We start from the raw sequence: 18844 nt of genomic DNA, 5'->3' as shown, positions 1-18844 counted from the left end.
AATCGCACAGAACGGAGAACTGAACCTCAGCACGTGCACAGTCGATGACGGCATGATGGCGCGACAGAAAATCCCAACCGAGAATGACATCGTGGGAGCAACAAGTTAACACAAAGAAATCAATGGAATACAGAATGTCTCGAATCAGCACTCTGGCAGTGCACATAGCGACTGGCTGTACTTGTTGCGCACTGGCTGTTCTAAGCAATGGAACCGAAGGCTTCATGGTCACTTTCCGCAATGCACGACAAAGCTTCTCACTAATCACGGACACAGCAGCACCTGTATCGACGAGCGCAAGGGATTTGATGCCATCAACGCACACTTCAATGACGTTAGCGGGGGAAAAACGAGGACTTTGATGTTCCGACGATGACGCAGTTCGTGCCTCAGGAACTGCGGAAATCAGTTTTCCGCCTCAGTAGTACTGGCACTGGGTCTACGACGCATGGGTGAGAGTGAGCGCCGACGAGGGGAAGGCGAGCGACGAGTGCCGTAGAGCTGTGACTGCGGTGCCGGTATGTCATCAGCAGCGTAGACTTCCGGTGGTGGTCGTGAAGGCATATGGAAAGGTCGGAAGTCGGAGCTGGGTCGTCGCGGGGTGCCCACGAAGGCCGGCAAGCGCCGGCGGCAGAAGCGCACTACATGACCCGGGGTACCGCAGGCATAGCATATTGGGCGGTTGTCAGCAGTGCGCCAAGGATTTGGACCCTGCTGCTGTGCACTGAAAAAGGGATCCGCCGGCTGGCGAGGCGAAGGCGGAGGAGAGAACACCGGCGGGCGAGGCGCTGAAGGCGGAGGAGAGAACCTCTGTAGACGAGGCGCCCGTGCAACGGCTTCAGCATACGTCAGAGGCGCGGCCACGGGAGCCGGCTGACACGGAGGTGGAAGAGCTTCGGTCACTTGCTCTTGAATTATCTGTCGGAGCGCTGGAGCCAAACATTGAGAAGGCTTCTCCGTGGTCGGCAAAATCGAGAGCTGTCGTGCGACTTCCTCGCGCACAAATTCTTTTATTTGCGTCAGCAAAGTTGTGTGGTTGTCGCCAATAATTAATGCTGCTAACGAATCTTCCGTAGGCGGTGGGCGCCGAGCTAAGATGCGTTGTTTCCGTAGCTCGTCAAAACTTTGGCACAAATTGATAACTTCGGCCACGGTACGCGGATCCTTCGCTAACAACATCTGAAAGGCGTCCTCATCAATGCCTTTCAAAATGTGTTTGATCTTGTCCTGTTCTGACATTGACGGATTCACGCGCTTACACAGGTCAATGACATCTTCGATGTAACTTGTGAAAGTTTCACCGTGATGTTGCGCACGCCCCCGTAAGCGTTGCTCTGCGCGAAGCTTGCGCACAGCGGGGCGCCCGAACACTTCAGCGAAACTTGTTTTGAATGTGCTCCATGTGCCGAAATCGTGTTCGTGGTTTCGGAACCAGAGGTTCGCGACGCCAGTTAAGTAAAACAACACGTTGTGCAACTTGGTGACGTCGTCCCACTTGTTATGCTGGCTCACCCGTTCGTAAGATGACAACCAATCCTCCACGTCATGATCATCGGTGCCGCTAAAGATGGCAGGATCACGCTGGCGCAACACACCGGAAACGATGACCGCCGGAGGCTGTGGTGCATCTTCCTGGGTGGTTTCGTCAGGCATGGTCGTAGCAGTCGGTAGCGTCCGGCTTCGGAGTTCCAGTTTCCGAGGTCTACCCCGCACCTCCACCAAATGAAAGGGGGTTTATTGCAGCTCGTACGAGGGATCGCAAGTCGCTCTTGATCGCGAGTCCCAGCCGTTCGTATCAGCAGCCCGAGCTCGGGTCTCGCGCCGCAGCGGTGGCCAGTCGCACAGCGCCACATGCGTGTTCCCCACTACACATATAGTTTTGACAGTTGCGCTGCGGCTAGCGTAGAAATGCGAGAACGACCACGTGGTTGAGTTTTGTAAAAGTTGATTCGAAGCTCGATGCGGCGAATAGTAAGTAGCTGCACTGCTATGTAAGATAAGGAAATGTGAGAGGAAGCCAGGTATTCCATTTTACGACGATTTGACAGGAGAGGCATTGGCTGAGCGTACAGCGCTCGACGCTCCCAACATTTCCGCTACCGCTTTGCACGGCCATCACGCACGTGCCATGAAGCGGCTTTCCGAAAAGCGTGTTCTTGATGGTATCTTTAGCTCTAGAGTGTATTCAGTCTCCCTACATATAATCTCAATTTGTTCGCCACACATGCACGCTTTCTCTTTTATTAACATAACAGAAAAATAATTGTGGGCGCTCGAATACGGCGTCGGAAACCTCTCATAACATGATACGGAAATGCTGCATACGTATACTGGTAATAAACTTATGCAGGCAATTTGTGTGCAACAGCGAGTTTTTTACAGGTGAAGCGCACAAGACAACGGTACAAAGAAACTGTGAAACCACAAGTGCGAGCATTACACACTCGACAGAATGTTTAATGGCCCGATATCAATGAAGTAAACAAAGATTCAAGCCGTGTAGATTTCTATATGCTTTGTCTTTTTGCATCGACCATTGACTGTCACATATGGTGAGCAGTTTACTTGAAAGTTTCGCATGCGCCGTTCCTCTCCGAAGAACTCGTGACAGAACTGAGAGGGAGCGCGTAATCACGAGGTTCACTTTCTGCGTCATCAGCGACTCAAAAACGGCCATTCGCAACTACACGAGAGGACTGATAGTGCCCCAAGAGCAGAAGATACTCTGGCACTCCTCCTTCAAGGCAACGCCGCGTCCAGATCATCTGGGCCCCTGGTCACTCGAGTCTGGTCTGGCCGCCCGAGCTCTCGCACACCGGGTGCATCATCCTTCTCACGAGTCTTCCGATCCCGACCAGCCCTCTGCTCTTCATCGCGCTCACGCGCGGGACCGAATGGTCACGTTCAGAGAAATTCTCCTGCACTACCGCAGAGAGCGGTTACGCTACCCGCCAGCGCACAAAACACTGAATAAATATTAATCCACCAATTGGCGACTCCTTCACACGCGAACTTTCCAGAACCCCGTGCGTTACAACCGAATTTACCCCGATGCATACTCCCCATTCTGCAAAGCGTGCGAGGCCTGCGCGGACCTCGATCACATTATCTGGCAACGCCCCATAGCCTCGCCCACCAACACCTACCTACTAACACACGCATCATAACTACGACCGAGCAGTGGGAGACTTTGCTGCTCAGCTTGGACCGAGAGCAGCAGCTCTGGGCCGTCCGGATGACCGAAGACGCCGCCAGAAAGCAAGGACTGGCCGCCGCTTGAGCAAGAAGGGGGGGGGGGACTAGGGGTTAGTCTCCCGACCCCCGCCACCCCTGAACCCTATCAAGGACATAATAAAGTTATATATCTCTCTCACTTACGTCTCGTGTGCCTGAAGCGTTTTACACTTATTACCTTATTTCCATGCGCCTAGACAAAGCAGCAATCACGCCGGAAGTTTTGTTTACTGTTCTCGACCAAAGGGGGGGGGGGGGGGTGAGGGGTTGTGTAAGAGTATTACTTTCATTATTCATTTGCGATATTGTCCACCATAGAGTCCATTTACCTCTGGCCATAAGAAAAACCGCTTTCTCCATTGGCACCGGGTGTGTCTTTTTTAGACCATTCCGAATTTTTAAAATCGCCTGCGGCGGATTGCCTATACGTCTAATCATTGAGCTTGAATACTCTAAGAGGCGAACATTACTTGGACGAGAAATCGAAATACATAAACGACTAATTAAACAAAACTCACTAATTGACTATGTAATTCATTACTATACCGTACACATTGGCACAGCCGGTTAATTCGCAACGCAAGTACACTTAGAACGAATTTTCAGGATCACACACCATTTAGATATATTCCCAAAATGTCTGACGAAATACACGGGACTTCCAGTTACCTTTCTTGCGTCAGTAAATAAAACGGTGTATTTTTTGCTTTTTTTAGGTTAGAAAGTAAGTGGTGTAATAGACCATCTTTAGCGATACTTTCATGCCGCATATCTCGAAGTCCGTGTGATCCTTAAAAGTTGTTCCATGTAAAAATGCGGTGTTCGCAAACTCACCGGCTGCAGTTAGCAAATCACAGTAAGTGCCTTACGTAAAACAAACAATTAAATATATATTTAGTGAATTTTAAACTATTAGATTATGCATTTCAATTTACGGTTCGAGTATAGTACTTTCCGCTTCTCGTAATCCAGCTCAAGAATTACAATTACACTATCTGTCACAGGCGTTTTCCTTTTAGTTTTATATGGCATAAAAAAAACTTATATTCTCAGAATTACGTGTGTTAATGCAGAACTTCAGTAGCCATATTTTCCGCAAGGGGGTATCTAAGGATTTGACGTTTCACCAACGATCTCTGCCACTCACCCCCAACGTAATTGTTAAATTGTTGGGTTTTACGTCACAAAGCAACCCACTGCATTCTGCGAAAAAGCGCCTGTATTGATGGGAGCTCAGAATTAATGTTGGCCAGCTAAGATTACTTAACATGCGCCTTTAAGATTACTTAACAGGCGCTAAGATTACTTAACATGTGCGTTGCGCCTTTATTGTAACGTGAACGCAGCTGCCAGGAATCGGACCCGGGACATTCTGCGCCATAGCATCTTGCCATAACGTCAGAGCCGTGATGGGCACACTATCGTTTCCTGTTTATATATCAAATATCTGTGTGCGTGCGTGCGTGCGTGTGTGTGTGTGTGTGTGCGTGCGTGCGTGCGTGCGTGCGTGCGTGTGTGCGTGCGTGCGCGCGCGCGCGCGCGCGCGTTTGTGTGTGTGTGTGTGTGTGTGTGTGTGTGTGTGTGTGTGTGTGTGTGTGTGTGTGTGTGTGTGTGTGTGTGTGTGTGTGTGTGTGTGTGTGTGTGTGTGTGTGTGTGTGTGTGTGTGTGTGTGTGTGTGTGTGTGTGTGTGCCCTCATAATTGGCACCTATTACTATGCTACTATGGCACAGCTGGCTCTGTTGCCGCTTATCATGCTTCAGTATATCGTGAAATAAGAACACCAATGCGTATGAGGACCGTATAACACGAATGAACGCTGGTGTATAAATGTAAATGTGTGTGCGTACCTTTCGTTACGATGACCACCGATCACGACATTAAATGTGTTCGTACCTTTGTTCAAAATTTTGTGTCGCCTCCTTGGCGTCTGCTACACAGCTTCGCTGGTCATCCACCTTCCCAGAGTGGAATGGCTCAGCCTTTTTCGCATAGAAGTGCAAATAAGGATGGCCACAGACATAAAAACATTACCGAAAATTGCACTGATACCGAAAGGTAGCGTATATCATAATAAAACACCTTGTCTAAATGTGACGGCGCCTAAAAGATAGAAATTAAAGGAAAAAGCAGAAAAAAGGGCATAAAGAAAGAACAAAGGAACACAGAGTAGAGTCACATAACTGAAGTCATCGCTCATAAGGAAACATGGAACAAGGTCACACGAAGGCACATTAAGTTAGGCACAGGATGGAACAAAGTCCGGCAAAAGTAAATGCATGCAGTGAGCGTACAATAGATGACATATACTCTAATCAATATTTTTTCGGGAATGTCGATCGCCTCCAGAAATCTCTGGAGCGCCGTTAACGCTGGCCCTTGCAAGGAATAGGTTGTTCATGGACCTAGGGTCTCCTTGAGGTCGCATAGAAGGACTGCGCTCTAACGCCATTAAATCACGCATTAAATTTTCTCTTTTTGGGTCTTGTCGCATTCCCGTGGCCACAAATACGTGGCGTGCAGGTAATCAGCTCGTGAAATTTCGTGCAGACGGTGTTTTGTGCGCGCCCTTCCGAGCTCATCCGTGCTTCCGTTTGTCGCTCTTAGTTTGGTTGCTTCCGTTGTCCCCGTTCCATTTGAACGACAAGGACAGGAACTCTGCTTATTAGAAAAGAAAAGAAAAGAAAAGAAAAGGAACGTCGAGTAGGAAGAGTTGGGCACGCACATAGATCCTTCACTTTATAACGATCTTCGCGCTAAGAATGGCCGGTCTGCATTAACGCCCGAGGGTCCATTATGACAGGAAGTCGGGGGCTCATCGCGTCTATAGCAGCGCTGTACTTCGGCTGCTTGAGAAAGAAATGAAATTACTGCTCACTTCTTCTCAAGGCGTATTTGCATGATAGCATTACTTTACATGCTGGAGATGAACCTTCCAAAGAAAGAAAAGAAGGAAATAAACAAGAAAAGTAGGGAAGAAACAGCTATTCGCAGGGACTGACTGATAATTTTGGTTAGCAGCCACGCACTTATGATCCCAGAGTGAAGACTAACGCGGCGCTGAACATTTACGTCTTCCCCAGTTGAGTGAACTACAAGATTTTCCTGATGACCTGGTGTGCAGAGGTTGCCACTTTTTTTTTCAGCCCGACCATTCTGCAGGTATTCTAAATTCTATGAAGCCCATGTAATTCATTGTCCCGGCTGGTAGTTCTTTATATAGGATCGTCAAGAAGTTTTACATAGGCGCACTCAAAATCGACGCCAGCTTTCCTTGCTGCCGCGGGAGGCAAGTTAACAGGAACACGAGTCACTCCGCAGTCCTAATACGCGGTCTTCACCTAAACTACGTTCACTATGTAGTCTGAGCCATCCACTAGGTGTTCTGAGCCATCTGTAATTAAAGTTTCGCTGTGCGCTGTAAATGTTACCAATGCAGTGGTTTGAAAGCAAGTGACAGCATCGCTGCGTGTAGGTCTGTGATTCTGCAAGGTCGAAACTACACTATTGAGCTTTCCGTACATTACGTTTGCATCGCATGCATGTTTTATTTGTGCACTCGTTCGTTAAAAATCCTGTATATTAATGTTAATAACAGGCCTTTGAGCGAGTAACGTACTACAGTTCGGTTAGAGTCATATACGTAACCTCTTTGATAGAATCGCTGCTGTGGTCGCTTGAGCCAGAATCGTACGTGCGCGCTGTTCCAAGTAGCCCGCGTAAGAATGGCGGGGGAAATTACAGGCAGCAAACACCTTACCTGGAGAAGTGGCAAAAAACAACGCAATAAAATAAGCAATACGGCAAATGGAATGTACCGTTCAAGGGCGTTCTTGGAAAAGTGGAGCGCCACCCGGAGTCCCCCACATAGGGCCTGCTTCATTATCAGATCGTGGTTCTGGCACGTAAAAAAATTTTTTTAAGTGCAGCGCCCTCCGATCTATCAAGCGATACAACACACTTTACTCTGCGTTACCCACGTCTGAGTAGTTTGTGTTCGTTCGGCATCAGTGTCCGGCCGCACAGCATTTAATTTAGTGCTCGAACCCAGAAATGGAATGAGGCACCTTTATAGCAAAGTTTCACTCGGGTTTGCGCCCACTGTCTTCCACATATCGGCTTGGGGCGTAGAAAACGTTCGGAAAATGTGTAGGCACGCCAGGTTTTTGTAGCGGGCGTGTTTCGCTGCTAAATTAGTAGCCCATCTCCCAAGTCGCATTGTTTAGCCTGGGCTCGTAGCAGAGGTTCGTGCCTCCAGTTCCTAAGCGTAAGCGCCGAACATTGCCTTGAAGACGTTGCTACCACTCTGTACAGACGTGATCACCACATCGTCAGATGAAAATGTTATTTAAGTGTGTGTATTTTGACGCATATTGTGAAATATTTCATGGCCTAAATAAATATCTGACTCTACACAGTGACTTCTTGCAACGTGATACGTTGTTTTTAATGCAGCGAACTACATCCAAAATGGTTCAGTTGGTGCCTAATTTTGGGGTGTTTTACGTTCGTTTCAATGAGCAGGGCCCATCTACGTAAATTGTAAGAATGGGTTTAGCTGCAGCCGGTGTCGGCGAAGCCACCCTCACGACGTTGGCGTTGTGTAACGCGGCGGCGAAAAATATCCCTTTAACGGAACACTAAGATACACTAAATGAGTTACAACTAACGAAGTAGACCCTTTTAAAACCCTAAGTTTGTAAATTTCAAAGTAATAAATTGATTATGCAACGGGGACAAGGGAGTAGAAGTTCAGCATATTTTTTTTTTATTTTACGCCAGAGCCTAGCGCTGGTACGTAAGAGTGACGTCAAACATGTCAAGATTGAAAATTTTAATTCTGGTGTTTTACGTGCCAAAATCACTGTCTCATTATGAGGCACACTGTTGTGGAAGGCTCCGGGAATTCGGACCAACTGAGGTTCTTTAAAAAAAATCTCAGCGCCCTTCCACTCTTTGAAGAAAGATGACCAGCAAAGCTGTGCATGTGGGCCCCTTAATGACGAACTGCACTTCTGCCGCGGGTCGGCCCGGCATCGCACTATCTTGGGGATCGGCCTACGTATGGGGAGGGCTTAACGCCTGCTTCTACCCCGCCGCGGGTCGGCCTAAAATTGTACTATCTCCGGGATCGGCCCACGTATGGGGAGGTTTTTGCTTACCGCAACGACAAGAAAATTTCCTTGGACGGTAGAGGTGTACAGCTTCGCTGTAATATGCACCCAAATCTAAGTGCACGGGTGTTTTCGCATTTCGCCTCCATCGAAATCATACGTGCTGAACGCAACCCGATCGGTATCTGATGTGTACGCGGCCGCTGCGTTCGCACGCACCCGATTCTTGCGCGCGTACGTGGGGGGCCTCGGCATGCTGCTGTCGTAGTTCTCGTTTATTCGGGACAGTGCGAGACTCTGTGTTTTCTTAAAATGAAGGGTTTCAAAAACGACCAGCGGAAGACTCTATTTCTTTCGGCTTTTTTTTTTTTTTATGGACGACGGTCTGGCTTTGCTACCTGAAGACTTGGCTCGGCATGGCTTTAGACAACGAGCACGTTTATTTTGATCTTTCAGATGGCGCAGCAGGTTTTCGTACGTTTAAGTACGTGGGTACTCCCAGGCACATTTTAAAAGCCCTGTCGCGACACGGGCTGCCATGTTCCGCAAAGCGCTTGCGCGTTGCGTATACGTATCGTCATGGCGCAGAACTAAGATTACCTAACGACTTCATATATTACAGTTCCGATATATGGGGCAAGTGTCGTGCATAAGATATCGCAGGTACGAATCTATTGACATGTGCACTTGTTTATCCTTCTTACGGAGGACCGCATTTCACTCGCTAACGGGTTAACGTTATCGCTCAACGCAAGGTACGCCTGCATGATTTCGAACTTACTAAAATGTTATAGTTGATTCTATCTGTTGTATCTGTTCTCGCCGGAGCTCGTCTAATCAGATAGATCGCGCTACGCGAATAATGTTGTACTTTCTGGAAGGTATGCAATTACGCTGGAACCTTTGCCGAGCCATGCATAAAAGACTATACGCGCTTGACTCGCAGATCAGATTTCGAAGATCGACGAGTGTGCCTGTCGCTGTCGTTGTGCTACTTGTTTCGCTGGGCGCAGGTTCACGCAATAAACAGTTAGTTTCGTGACTTGCATTGTGCCCCTGTTCTTCTTCACTGTCACTACCACGTGACACTATCGGAATGACATGCGCAGCTTCGGTAGCACATCGCCTGCGCTGGCGACAAAATACTTAATACATAACTGCCAAGCTCACGGAATACAAATGATATGTTATTTGACGCAACAATAACTCTACGTCATAGTTTTACAGTAATTAGAAGACGTCGCAGGTTAGAAGCCAGTTCAGTAAGGAATGCGCTGAGAGATATTAAATTGCTACGAGCACCATACTTAAGTAGTTTCCCAAGCTTTGCTTGCCAAGTATGAGACGGTTTATATGTGCAGGTGACTTCCACAGGGTTGTTTGGTGAAAGCGCGAAGGACGTAATTTTAAAAATTTGCGGGCAATGGTCTAAATTTGCAGACTCGACGCAGTCGCCTTTTCTTTGGGAGGCGTGAGCATCGCAGCGCAAAGGCTTTCACCTCCACCCCGCTTTCGAAATGAGATTCGCACTGCCTCGCAGACATGACAATGCTTAATTTCGAGTCTTTGTGGCCACATTCCCAGCATCAGAAACCAAAGCTAAATGCGCAATGAGTGGCGCATCAAGGAACGAATATTTTCGAACATGATCGACGTAACTAAAGCTTTGCGAAAGAAACGCGCTTTAGGCCTTCACGTTTACAAAGTAACTGCGCTGTGCAAATGCGCTAAGATATAATGTTAAGTACTGAAGTTCAGTTGCATTTTATGCCTATGAATTCAAGGGCACATTGTGCCGCCAAGGAGCATGGCGGGCAAGCTGTTTTAAATATAATTACACCGCTTTTCACAAAATTAGCGATAGTTCAGTGTTGAAGGAGCGGTACAGCGTATACCCACTTTAAAAGATATTGTTTACTAGTTGAATATTTATTGAATACATCCCTCCGAAGTTTATTTCTCCTCAAATATTCGCATTTTGTGGAAATTGCTGTCATGTCCGTAGGGCACATAGGCACATTGCGCGGACGTGCCGATGTCATTGCGCATATGGGGTTTATAAAAAAATATCTGTTTGCTTGTCTATGGAAACGCTTTTGTTGTTTCGCGTGAGCAACATCATAAACTGGCGTCAGATATTTTACGATAGTGTCACGTGGTAGTGACGGTTAAGAAGACAGCAAAACTGTGATTAACGAAACGAGCGCATTATAGTGCGAACTTGTGCCCTCAAAAACAGGCTACACTCAACGAACAACCGTAGCGGCGAACACGATCGGCGGTCGTCGAAATCTGATCAACGGGTCAAGCGCGTCGGCTTTTATAGATCAATCGTCCAATGTTCCCGACTAATCGCTGGTACCCGCGCGCCTTCCACAAAGTTCTACATTATTCTCGACGCGCACACATCCAATCAGATTACACAAGGTTCGGTCACAGACAGCGGATGGAACCATCGGTAACATTCCAGAAACTTCCGACACAAGCAAGCGCGTCCTGTGGTGTGCGATAACATTTGTTAGGCGGTGAAACGTGTCGCCCGATGAAGACAAGTACACGCGTCAATAGCAATAGACACTATACGACTGCGACACGCACTATATGTAATATTCGCACTGTTTAATGTTCACCGCGTCAGCGAGCGTTTGCAGATGACGTCCCCCAAGAGGACCATTGATGCACAAGCTTCGCAAGCATGCAACGTACACACGCAAGTTTAGCGCGTAGTGGTTTTTTCCATTCATGCACCCTCGCTCAGGCCCCATGGATGTGTGTTTAACAGTAGATGTGTGCTTAATAGAGAGCAAAGTAGTTAAATTCAACGCTCGCGGTCGGATAAGTATTGTTGAATGAATGAATCAACTTCATTTCTTGTTCGAGCGAGGGGAGGAGACTGGGAAAGGCACGAAGGCCTGAGGGGGGTCCCAGACCCGACAGTTACATATAGCGATTATAATCAGTGCAAATAAACACACATAAAACGTACATGTATTTCGCACAATAGTAACAAAACGTTCAGTCACAGAAATTATTACAGCATTCGTTCATTGGAATGAGGAAGTCGCATAAACATTAGAACAAATTCTATCTATATGAACTCTTTGTTAGGTCATACATGCATACATACAGATGCAATGGAAACAAAATATTGATCAATAATTAGTGAAAGCAAATGTCATCGACAAGTAATAATGCACAAAGCTCTTTTTTGAAGGCACTTTCTGAAGTGCTAAAATTTAACAGTTTTCCTACCTTGTTTAATATATCTATCGACTGATATATGAGTGTAGGTTTTCCATGATTTGTTTGTCTTCGGTAAGTGTCTGGTATTCCGACGTTGTGGACAACGAGATATTTCATCATTGACTGTTTTGGTGAATAATTTTCGTTTATGTATGGCGACCAAAAGCGTCTTATATTCTCTCTGTTCGAAGAAGGGAGTGGTCTTGCAATAATGGAGCTGTTTCAAGGTCCACAAAACGGCCATGGCAATTGCCGTATATTCGATGGATTCGTTTCTCTAAACGAATTAACTTGTTGTAGTGTTTTGGAAGTTTTTCCCCAAACCAAAAGCCCGTAGCAGCGTTTAGAGTAAAGGAGAGTACTGTATAACTGGTGTTTGAGTCAAAGCGGAATCAGCTGTGTTATCCTGTTTATGATACAGACATATTTAGAAAGGTCATCGCATAGCATCCTTATATGTGAACCCCAAGATAAACGTTCATCAAACAATACGCCTAAGAATTTTTGTTCTTGGACATGGCTAATTGCCGCACCATTGAAATGAATGTTAATGTCATTGGGTATGTCCTTGTTACGAGCCCTGAATAAAATGTATGTTGTTTTTGCAGTATTTCTTTCAAGACTATTTTCTATCAGCCAAACTGACAAGCGATTTAGATACGCGTTAACGCTGACAGAAATTTCAGACGTTTCATTGGATGCAAAAAGAAACGTTGGCATCATGGGCAAGCATTTTCAAGTCAGGTGACTCGGGTATTCGTACAATATCATTTACATAAATTAAGAACAATAATGGGCCTAGTTTCGAGCCTTGATGTACCCTAATGTTTTATAAGCAAAATGTCAGATGCAATATAATTTATCTGAACAATTTCTTTTTGATTCGTTAAATAAGTTCTTATTAAATCATTAGCGACGCCGCGTATTCCGTAGATTTCTAGTTTATGTATTAGTATATTATGATCTATCGAGTCGAAAGCCTTCCGCAAATCTTAAAAAAAGACCAAGTGTAACCATCTGTTCTTCGATGTTCTCGATTATTTTATCTTTGATATCTAGAAGGGCTTGCTCCGCTATCTTATTTTTTTGGAAACCGTATTGATACTTGAGATTACATTGTGTTTAGCCAAAAAAGACCAGAACCTGTCAACTACGACGTTTTCAAAACGCTTCGAAATATATTTAAGACCGATATTGGTCTATAATTTTTCACTTGATCTTTCGCCCCACCTTTATGGATTGGTGTTATGCGGGCGGTTTTTAGCGCATCTGAAAACATTTCTGTATATATTGGCAAATTAACAATACAAGCCCGAACAACACTTATTCCGTTAGAGACACATTTGATCGGCTCCGGTTTTATCAGAATTCTTAATCTTGTGCATCAGATTTTGCAGCTCAACGCTATCTGTGAGTTGCAGAAGAAATGGAGCTAGTCACCGGTGGGATATCAATCGCATGAACCTCTCTTCGTTCGCCTCCTTTCGAGGCACAACGATCCAGCCTGAACAATATGTTCGTTCATGCTCGTCATTTGACTTTTGTTCAGTAATGGTACGTGTGACACGATAGTCGACTTTCTACTTGCTATTTTATTCAGAGTGTTCCACATCAGTTTCGGTTCATTACGTATGTCAGAAAGCAGTTGTTGATAGTAATTTTGTTTAGCTTCCTTCAGTTTGCTTTGCGGGTGATTTCTGAACCTTTTTGAATGTCGCCAACTGGTTCTTGATCACGTGTTTTTTTATGAAAAGGTGGTTCATAGAATTTTTCTCTTTTTTTATGTCATTATACAAATGACGGTTTATCCAATGTTTTCGTACTTTGTCGCAAGCGCATGGACTGGCTGTGTTAAGTATGCATAACCGTATCGAACGTATTTCTCCTAAATGGCAACTGAAAATTTGTGTTTATGCGTATGCTGAAAAAAAAATGCAGCTACAATATACATTCAATATAAATAATATGACGTCCGTATAGCAGGATCTGCTTCAGATGTACTTCACGTTTTTGATGAGGCACCCGGCTAGCGAAACGCGATATAGGCGTTCCATATAACAGCGGCGCATCGGGTGCGAAGAACTGGCAAGCTGCGCGTGATGGGCGCGTGGCCTTGTAACAGTTAGCAAAAAAAAAAGGAGAGAGAGAGAACGTGCGGAGTTGCTGCGATTGCATACGGGCGCAGGCTCTCATGCAATGCATCGGGTCTCATCGATACAAATGATGGTTGGCGAACGTGCAGTAACACCCGTTCGCTTAGATATAGGTGCACGTTAAAGAACCCCAGAGGGTCCAAATTTCCGGAGTTCCCCACTACGGCGTGCCTCATAATCAGATCGTGGTCCTGGCACGTGAAAACCCATGGTTTAATTTTAATCGATACGAATGTCATAAGCAACATGCCTTCCTTGTCGTCTTCACCGCACCAAGTTTGCGGGACCAAGGGACTAAAAAGAGCCGAATTCAGCTACCCATTCTCTACCGCATCTGCGCAGGGTGCTAGACAGGGCTTAATATGTCGTCGTCGTCGTCGTCGTAGTGTGTGTGCACTGTCGAGCCACGGGTGACATTAAGCGTTATTTGTTCGAGTGTCCTGCTTTTGAAAGACAACGCGAAGCGTTAATGTATGGACTCCTGCGTATATAGAACGACTCCGCACACAAGTTCAAGTGACACTTTGCTTGCGCGAGCAAAATGGCGCGTTCCTGCTAAATGGCTACTTGGGAGAAATCCCTCCTCCTCAAATTATTCCGCGATGCCGAACTGGAGTGCGAACGGTGACGTGTGGTGGGCCGGCTAAAAGGGGCGGCGAAGTACACAGGATGGATATGGCTCGCAGCCTGTTGCGTTGCATTTGCACTCTCCGCCGTCCTCGCCGTTAGCCTTCCCCGTATCCTGTATTGCGACGGGCTTCGCTCTCCACCGCACTCGATCAGCGACCCTCGGGCACGAGCAGTTGCCGGCGCGGACTGTATAGGACCCGCCTCCCCAGCTAGCAACGCACCTCCTCCGCCTGCTTTTTCCGCCGCCTCGATAGAGCTCCTGCAAGGACTGTGGCGCGCCAGAGACTCTCTGACACTTGCTCATATACGTGGCGCAATGCGCTCGCGATATTGCTGAACCAACTCTTAACCGAGCGCATGGTCTGCTGGCTCGCCGCACCGCGCCGAGCCGCCCGCCTGACCACGCGTACACTTAACGCGCGCGGGGAAGTAGCTCGCTTCATAAATGCAGTCGGGCCCAGGCGTATCTCGCCTACTCTACGATCGCCGACCACTGTGACGGCGCTCGGAGACTCCGCGACGTGCGACGAAGCTCGAACTGGAGTGAAAACTTATTCCTTACTCGCGGTCTGTTTTTCGTCGCGCGGCCCTTTGTTCGTTATAGAGGGTGTTTCAACGAACACTTTCGAAAAATCTTTATAAAAATTGCAAGCGGCCGATATCACGATACCAGTGCATGAGCTGATCTGCTCGAAGGGGCGGCATTAGTTGCACAATAAAATGAAATGCACAATCGATTAATTTTTAATAAATCAATAATTTTAACTAATTTTCTTGTTGCCCATTATGCAATCTACAAATTTTAGCGGGTGAGACTGCGAGGCATATCCACTCGAAAAAAGGATTATGGGAATGACACCATTTACGAGATATCCGCCGTCAAACTTGTTGTAAAAATGCACTCTCGTTCCGCTTACTTTCTTAGCAAAGCGTCGTTTTATGCATTGAAGCGCCAAAGTAATTAGAACACCAATGCATTTCTCCGCGAAGTTCGGGAATTAATGCCTCCAAACTGGTGTCATCCTGAGAATTCTTTCCAAGTGGATATGCCTTGCGAACTCCCCAACAAGAATTTTTAAATTACAGTATGTGCCATGACGTAACTAGCTAAAATTTAATTAGTGACTTTAGTTATTTAGCCGATTATGCATTTCAATTTCTTGTGGAAGTAATGCCCCCTTCTTCGAGTTGACCAACTCATGGACTAGAACTGCGCTATCTTCCACACGCAATTTTTGTTTCTTAAATTGAATATTGTTCGCTGAAACATCCGGTACTTGAGGTACGTTCACACCTTTTCAAAATTAAATAGCAACCAGCTAAAAAATTTTTATCTAGAAGATAAAGTTAGATGTATCCGGAGCTGCATACAGTTGGTTTACTCGTATTTATTTTTTTCTGCAGCGTTCGCAAAAGCTAACTAAAATTTTGCGTAGAGCGTTGCGTCGTCACAGACGATCGCAAGACTCCCCGAAGTGCGTTTTGATTACCGTGAGTTTACAGAAAAAATCCAGAGTTTAGCACCAAGGTACGTACCTATACCTCATGACGTGGACATTCTTGTTTGTATCTGTGTAAAGAAAAGTAAATTTTGTGGCAAAAAACACAAAAGGAATGAAATAACAAGAATAGTAAACTGGGCGAGTTGGCACAGCTGTTTGGTTGCAGAGGCAACGCTAAACCGACACGGAACAAAAGAAAGAGACAATAGGACGAACCAAGCGCTGACTTTATACTGACCGATGGCATTAAGGATACATTTACAAATGCGCCGTGCTAATCGCATGCTATATATATGCAAGCCGTAGGAAAAACAAAATTATTGAGCCGAGTGGCACTGCAATACTGGCGAAGCGAGGAAAACTCACATATTTTCCGCGGTATTGCGTCTTTCTTTCGTGTCATGTCAGTTTAGCGGTATACCACTGCGACCATGAATTGGGCACTTTCTACACGCACGTGTTAGATCCTCCTTTCAGCATCTAGCCGTGATAGTCAGCCGAATAATGTCTTTTTTTTTTCGCGCTTACAATGTAAGAACCTGTGATATGAACTGTTGTATTAAGAGTCTATTCGAAAAGTGACCCCATGAATGAACGGTCTTCGGGCCCAAAGATGTCATGGTTGTAAATATCTTTCCTCATATCTGTTCTTTATTCCCATGCCTCCTCCATGTCCTTCCCTCTCAGTAACCTCCGCCCTCTCTGCGGTTTGCTGTTTAGGTATCAGTAGTCAAAGTATAAACAGTTACGGTGCGACCAGCAGAAATGTTCTTCTGTCCTCTTTTCCGCAATCATTATAGTACTGCAAACCAACACCAATTGTGCACTATGTGTATTCATTAAGCAGAGTAAAGAATGATAGGTAAGCGTCCAACTCTCCGCGGGCAGCGAGCTCATTTTTCTGAGCCACCCAGTGATATTGCACGTCACGTAATGTCTCTTATTTTAGATTTTTTTTCCCCCAGAATCTCGAACACAGCAAATTTTTTTTCCTTTGCTTGCACGTGAGCGTTTAGGTGCCTTCTGAATGAATGAAGGTAATAACGTTTCAACCGGAAACAATGGTATTGCACCTAACAAGGACTCACATAACGTTACGCACGTTGATGTGAACTATAAGAAGTCACACGAAGAAAAGTGCAGCTACTTTATTGAATGCTTTTGCTTGGTTGTTCCAGTCTCAGTGTGCTCTAGTTCGAAGTACTAAGTTATGTGTCACAAAAAATTCCTTAGTGACTTTTTGTTCAGGTGAAGAAGAAAGATTCATAAGGTGAAGATGAAAGCAAACCAATATCGAGCTAAGCGTCTAGGCACCGCCGACTTTATAACAGAATTAGAACTACGAGAAATAAAAGGAGCATTTCATATTGTAGACTGAGCATTCATCACCGCACACTTGCCATAGCAAGCTTTAAAGCTATGACAAAGTTGAGCTGGGCTCGCCATGTGTCGTAATATACCATGCGGCCCGACCGGTATAATGTTCCGGCAGTATGTTTTTCTTTAAAACGCAATCAACCTTTCCGGTGTAATGAGTAACCTCGAATTTTCATATTGATACGTACGCCAGAGTAGAAAAATCAGGAATTGTAGTTACTTGCGTGGTAAACAAATTTCGTGGTATGATTTCTGCTTAAGTCCTGAAATTAATTGCCATTGTTTACGAGTACTCAGCAAGCTGTGCTTCTCTTTTTAGCAAGGCAGAGTCATTTTGTGCGTTCAACGTATCAGGGTTCACGTCATTTCAGCATGAATAACTTACCGGAAAGCTTATTACAAACCCACATACAATCTGTAGGCCGCTTGTATTTTTTAAGCTAATGAACAAGCACCATGTGATTACACCACTCATAAACGGTGCCTGTCACACGTTCTGGATTAAACGTCTGTGCCTCCCTCCCCCCTTTTTGTAATATTTCCTGTCTCTTGTCAGCAGCACATGAGCTAGAAAAATTAAAGAAACCCATAAACTATTTTGCCGTCATCATGCGACCAAACCTCGTGTGTCATTCTATAAGTGCGTGAAATTGAAGTCAGCGAAACAGCGCTACATAAGAGGCGGACTAGAAAGCACGCAGCGTATGTTTACGGTGAAAAGTTTAATGTTCTCCTGGTTTGAGTTGTAACGACCAAAAACGAAAAAGAAAGAGCGAGAAAACACGAGATGAGTGTGAGTTTTAGTCACCAGATTCTTAGTAAGAACAGGGAGCTGTTGTTTCGGTTAAAGCGTTGCACTCTGGGCTTAGGGGAGACTAACTATCACGCCATGAAAGACATTCACGTGGTGCTATAAAAAAATTGTGCGTCATCTTAAAGCACACGTTCTTTCTCCGCGCGCAGAGCGTAAGTCTATAGCGCTCCTACCAGACGCTGGCAGTGCCCCGCCTCGTCACATGGCCAAACTTACCGGCAACCGAAAGGCGGGCAAGCACGTAATCCAAAACGGAGCCGTCTTACGCCGAACGCGGACCGCGACCGACTGGTACCGGCGCGAAGCACGTGCGGCGGGCCGCACCACGGCACAACGCGGTCGCGACGTGGCAAAGCCGGACGACAGGGGACGCCACCCGCCGCGTCTCACTGCCTCCTCCCCTCTCGCTGCTTTTCATTTCGGCGACACTCGCGAGGTGGTGCTCATATTCGGTACGAAGCTCGGGCGCTCCTTATTTTACGGTATCGGCATTTGGGAGCTCATGCTCGGCTTTGCCGCGTCAAGCGCCCTCAATCTGGTTGATGTGCGCGTGAGAATATGTGCGCGTGCGCGTGAGAATAGGCCCAACTCCGATGCGGCCTATTCAAATATATGTAAAACGCAAAAACACTTTTCTGAGATAACCCCTGGACCGATTTTAACGAAATCTGTTGCATTCGAGAGAGAAAGTTAAACTCTAGTGACTGTTGGAAGCGGGATTTCGATTTAGGGCCTGAATTCTTTTAAAAACATTTCAGAAATTGGGAAGTTCGAAAAAG

At 46.1% G+C, this 18844-nt stretch overlaps 1 protein-coding gene across 2 annotated transcripts in view; it reads right to left on the bottom strand.

Annotated features, from left to right (window-relative positions):
• The window catches only part of LOC142570935 (gonadotropin-releasing hormone receptor-like), a 72003-nt gene extending 53648 nt beyond the window's left edge, over positions 1–18355 (bottom strand). For both annotated transcript variants that reach the window (XM_075679235.1, XM_075679236.1), the window contains exon 1: positions 18282–18355. The gene's annotated coding sequence lies outside the window, so the exon portion shown is untranslated. The remainder of the gene's footprint in view (positions 1–18281) is intronic.
• Between the last annotated feature and the right edge of the window lie 489 nt (positions 18356–18844).

The sequence above is a fragment of the Dermacentor variabilis genome, chromosome 2 (genome assembly GCF_050947875.1).
Source record: "Dermacentor variabilis isolate Ectoservices chromosome 2, ASM5094787v1, whole genome shotgun sequence".
Classification (NCBI taxonomy): Eukaryota; Metazoa; Arthropoda; class Arachnida; order Ixodida; family Ixodidae; genus Dermacentor; species Dermacentor variabilis.
Note: the sequence above shows the minus strand (reverse complement) of the source record. Positions and strands in the feature narration are given on the sequence as shown.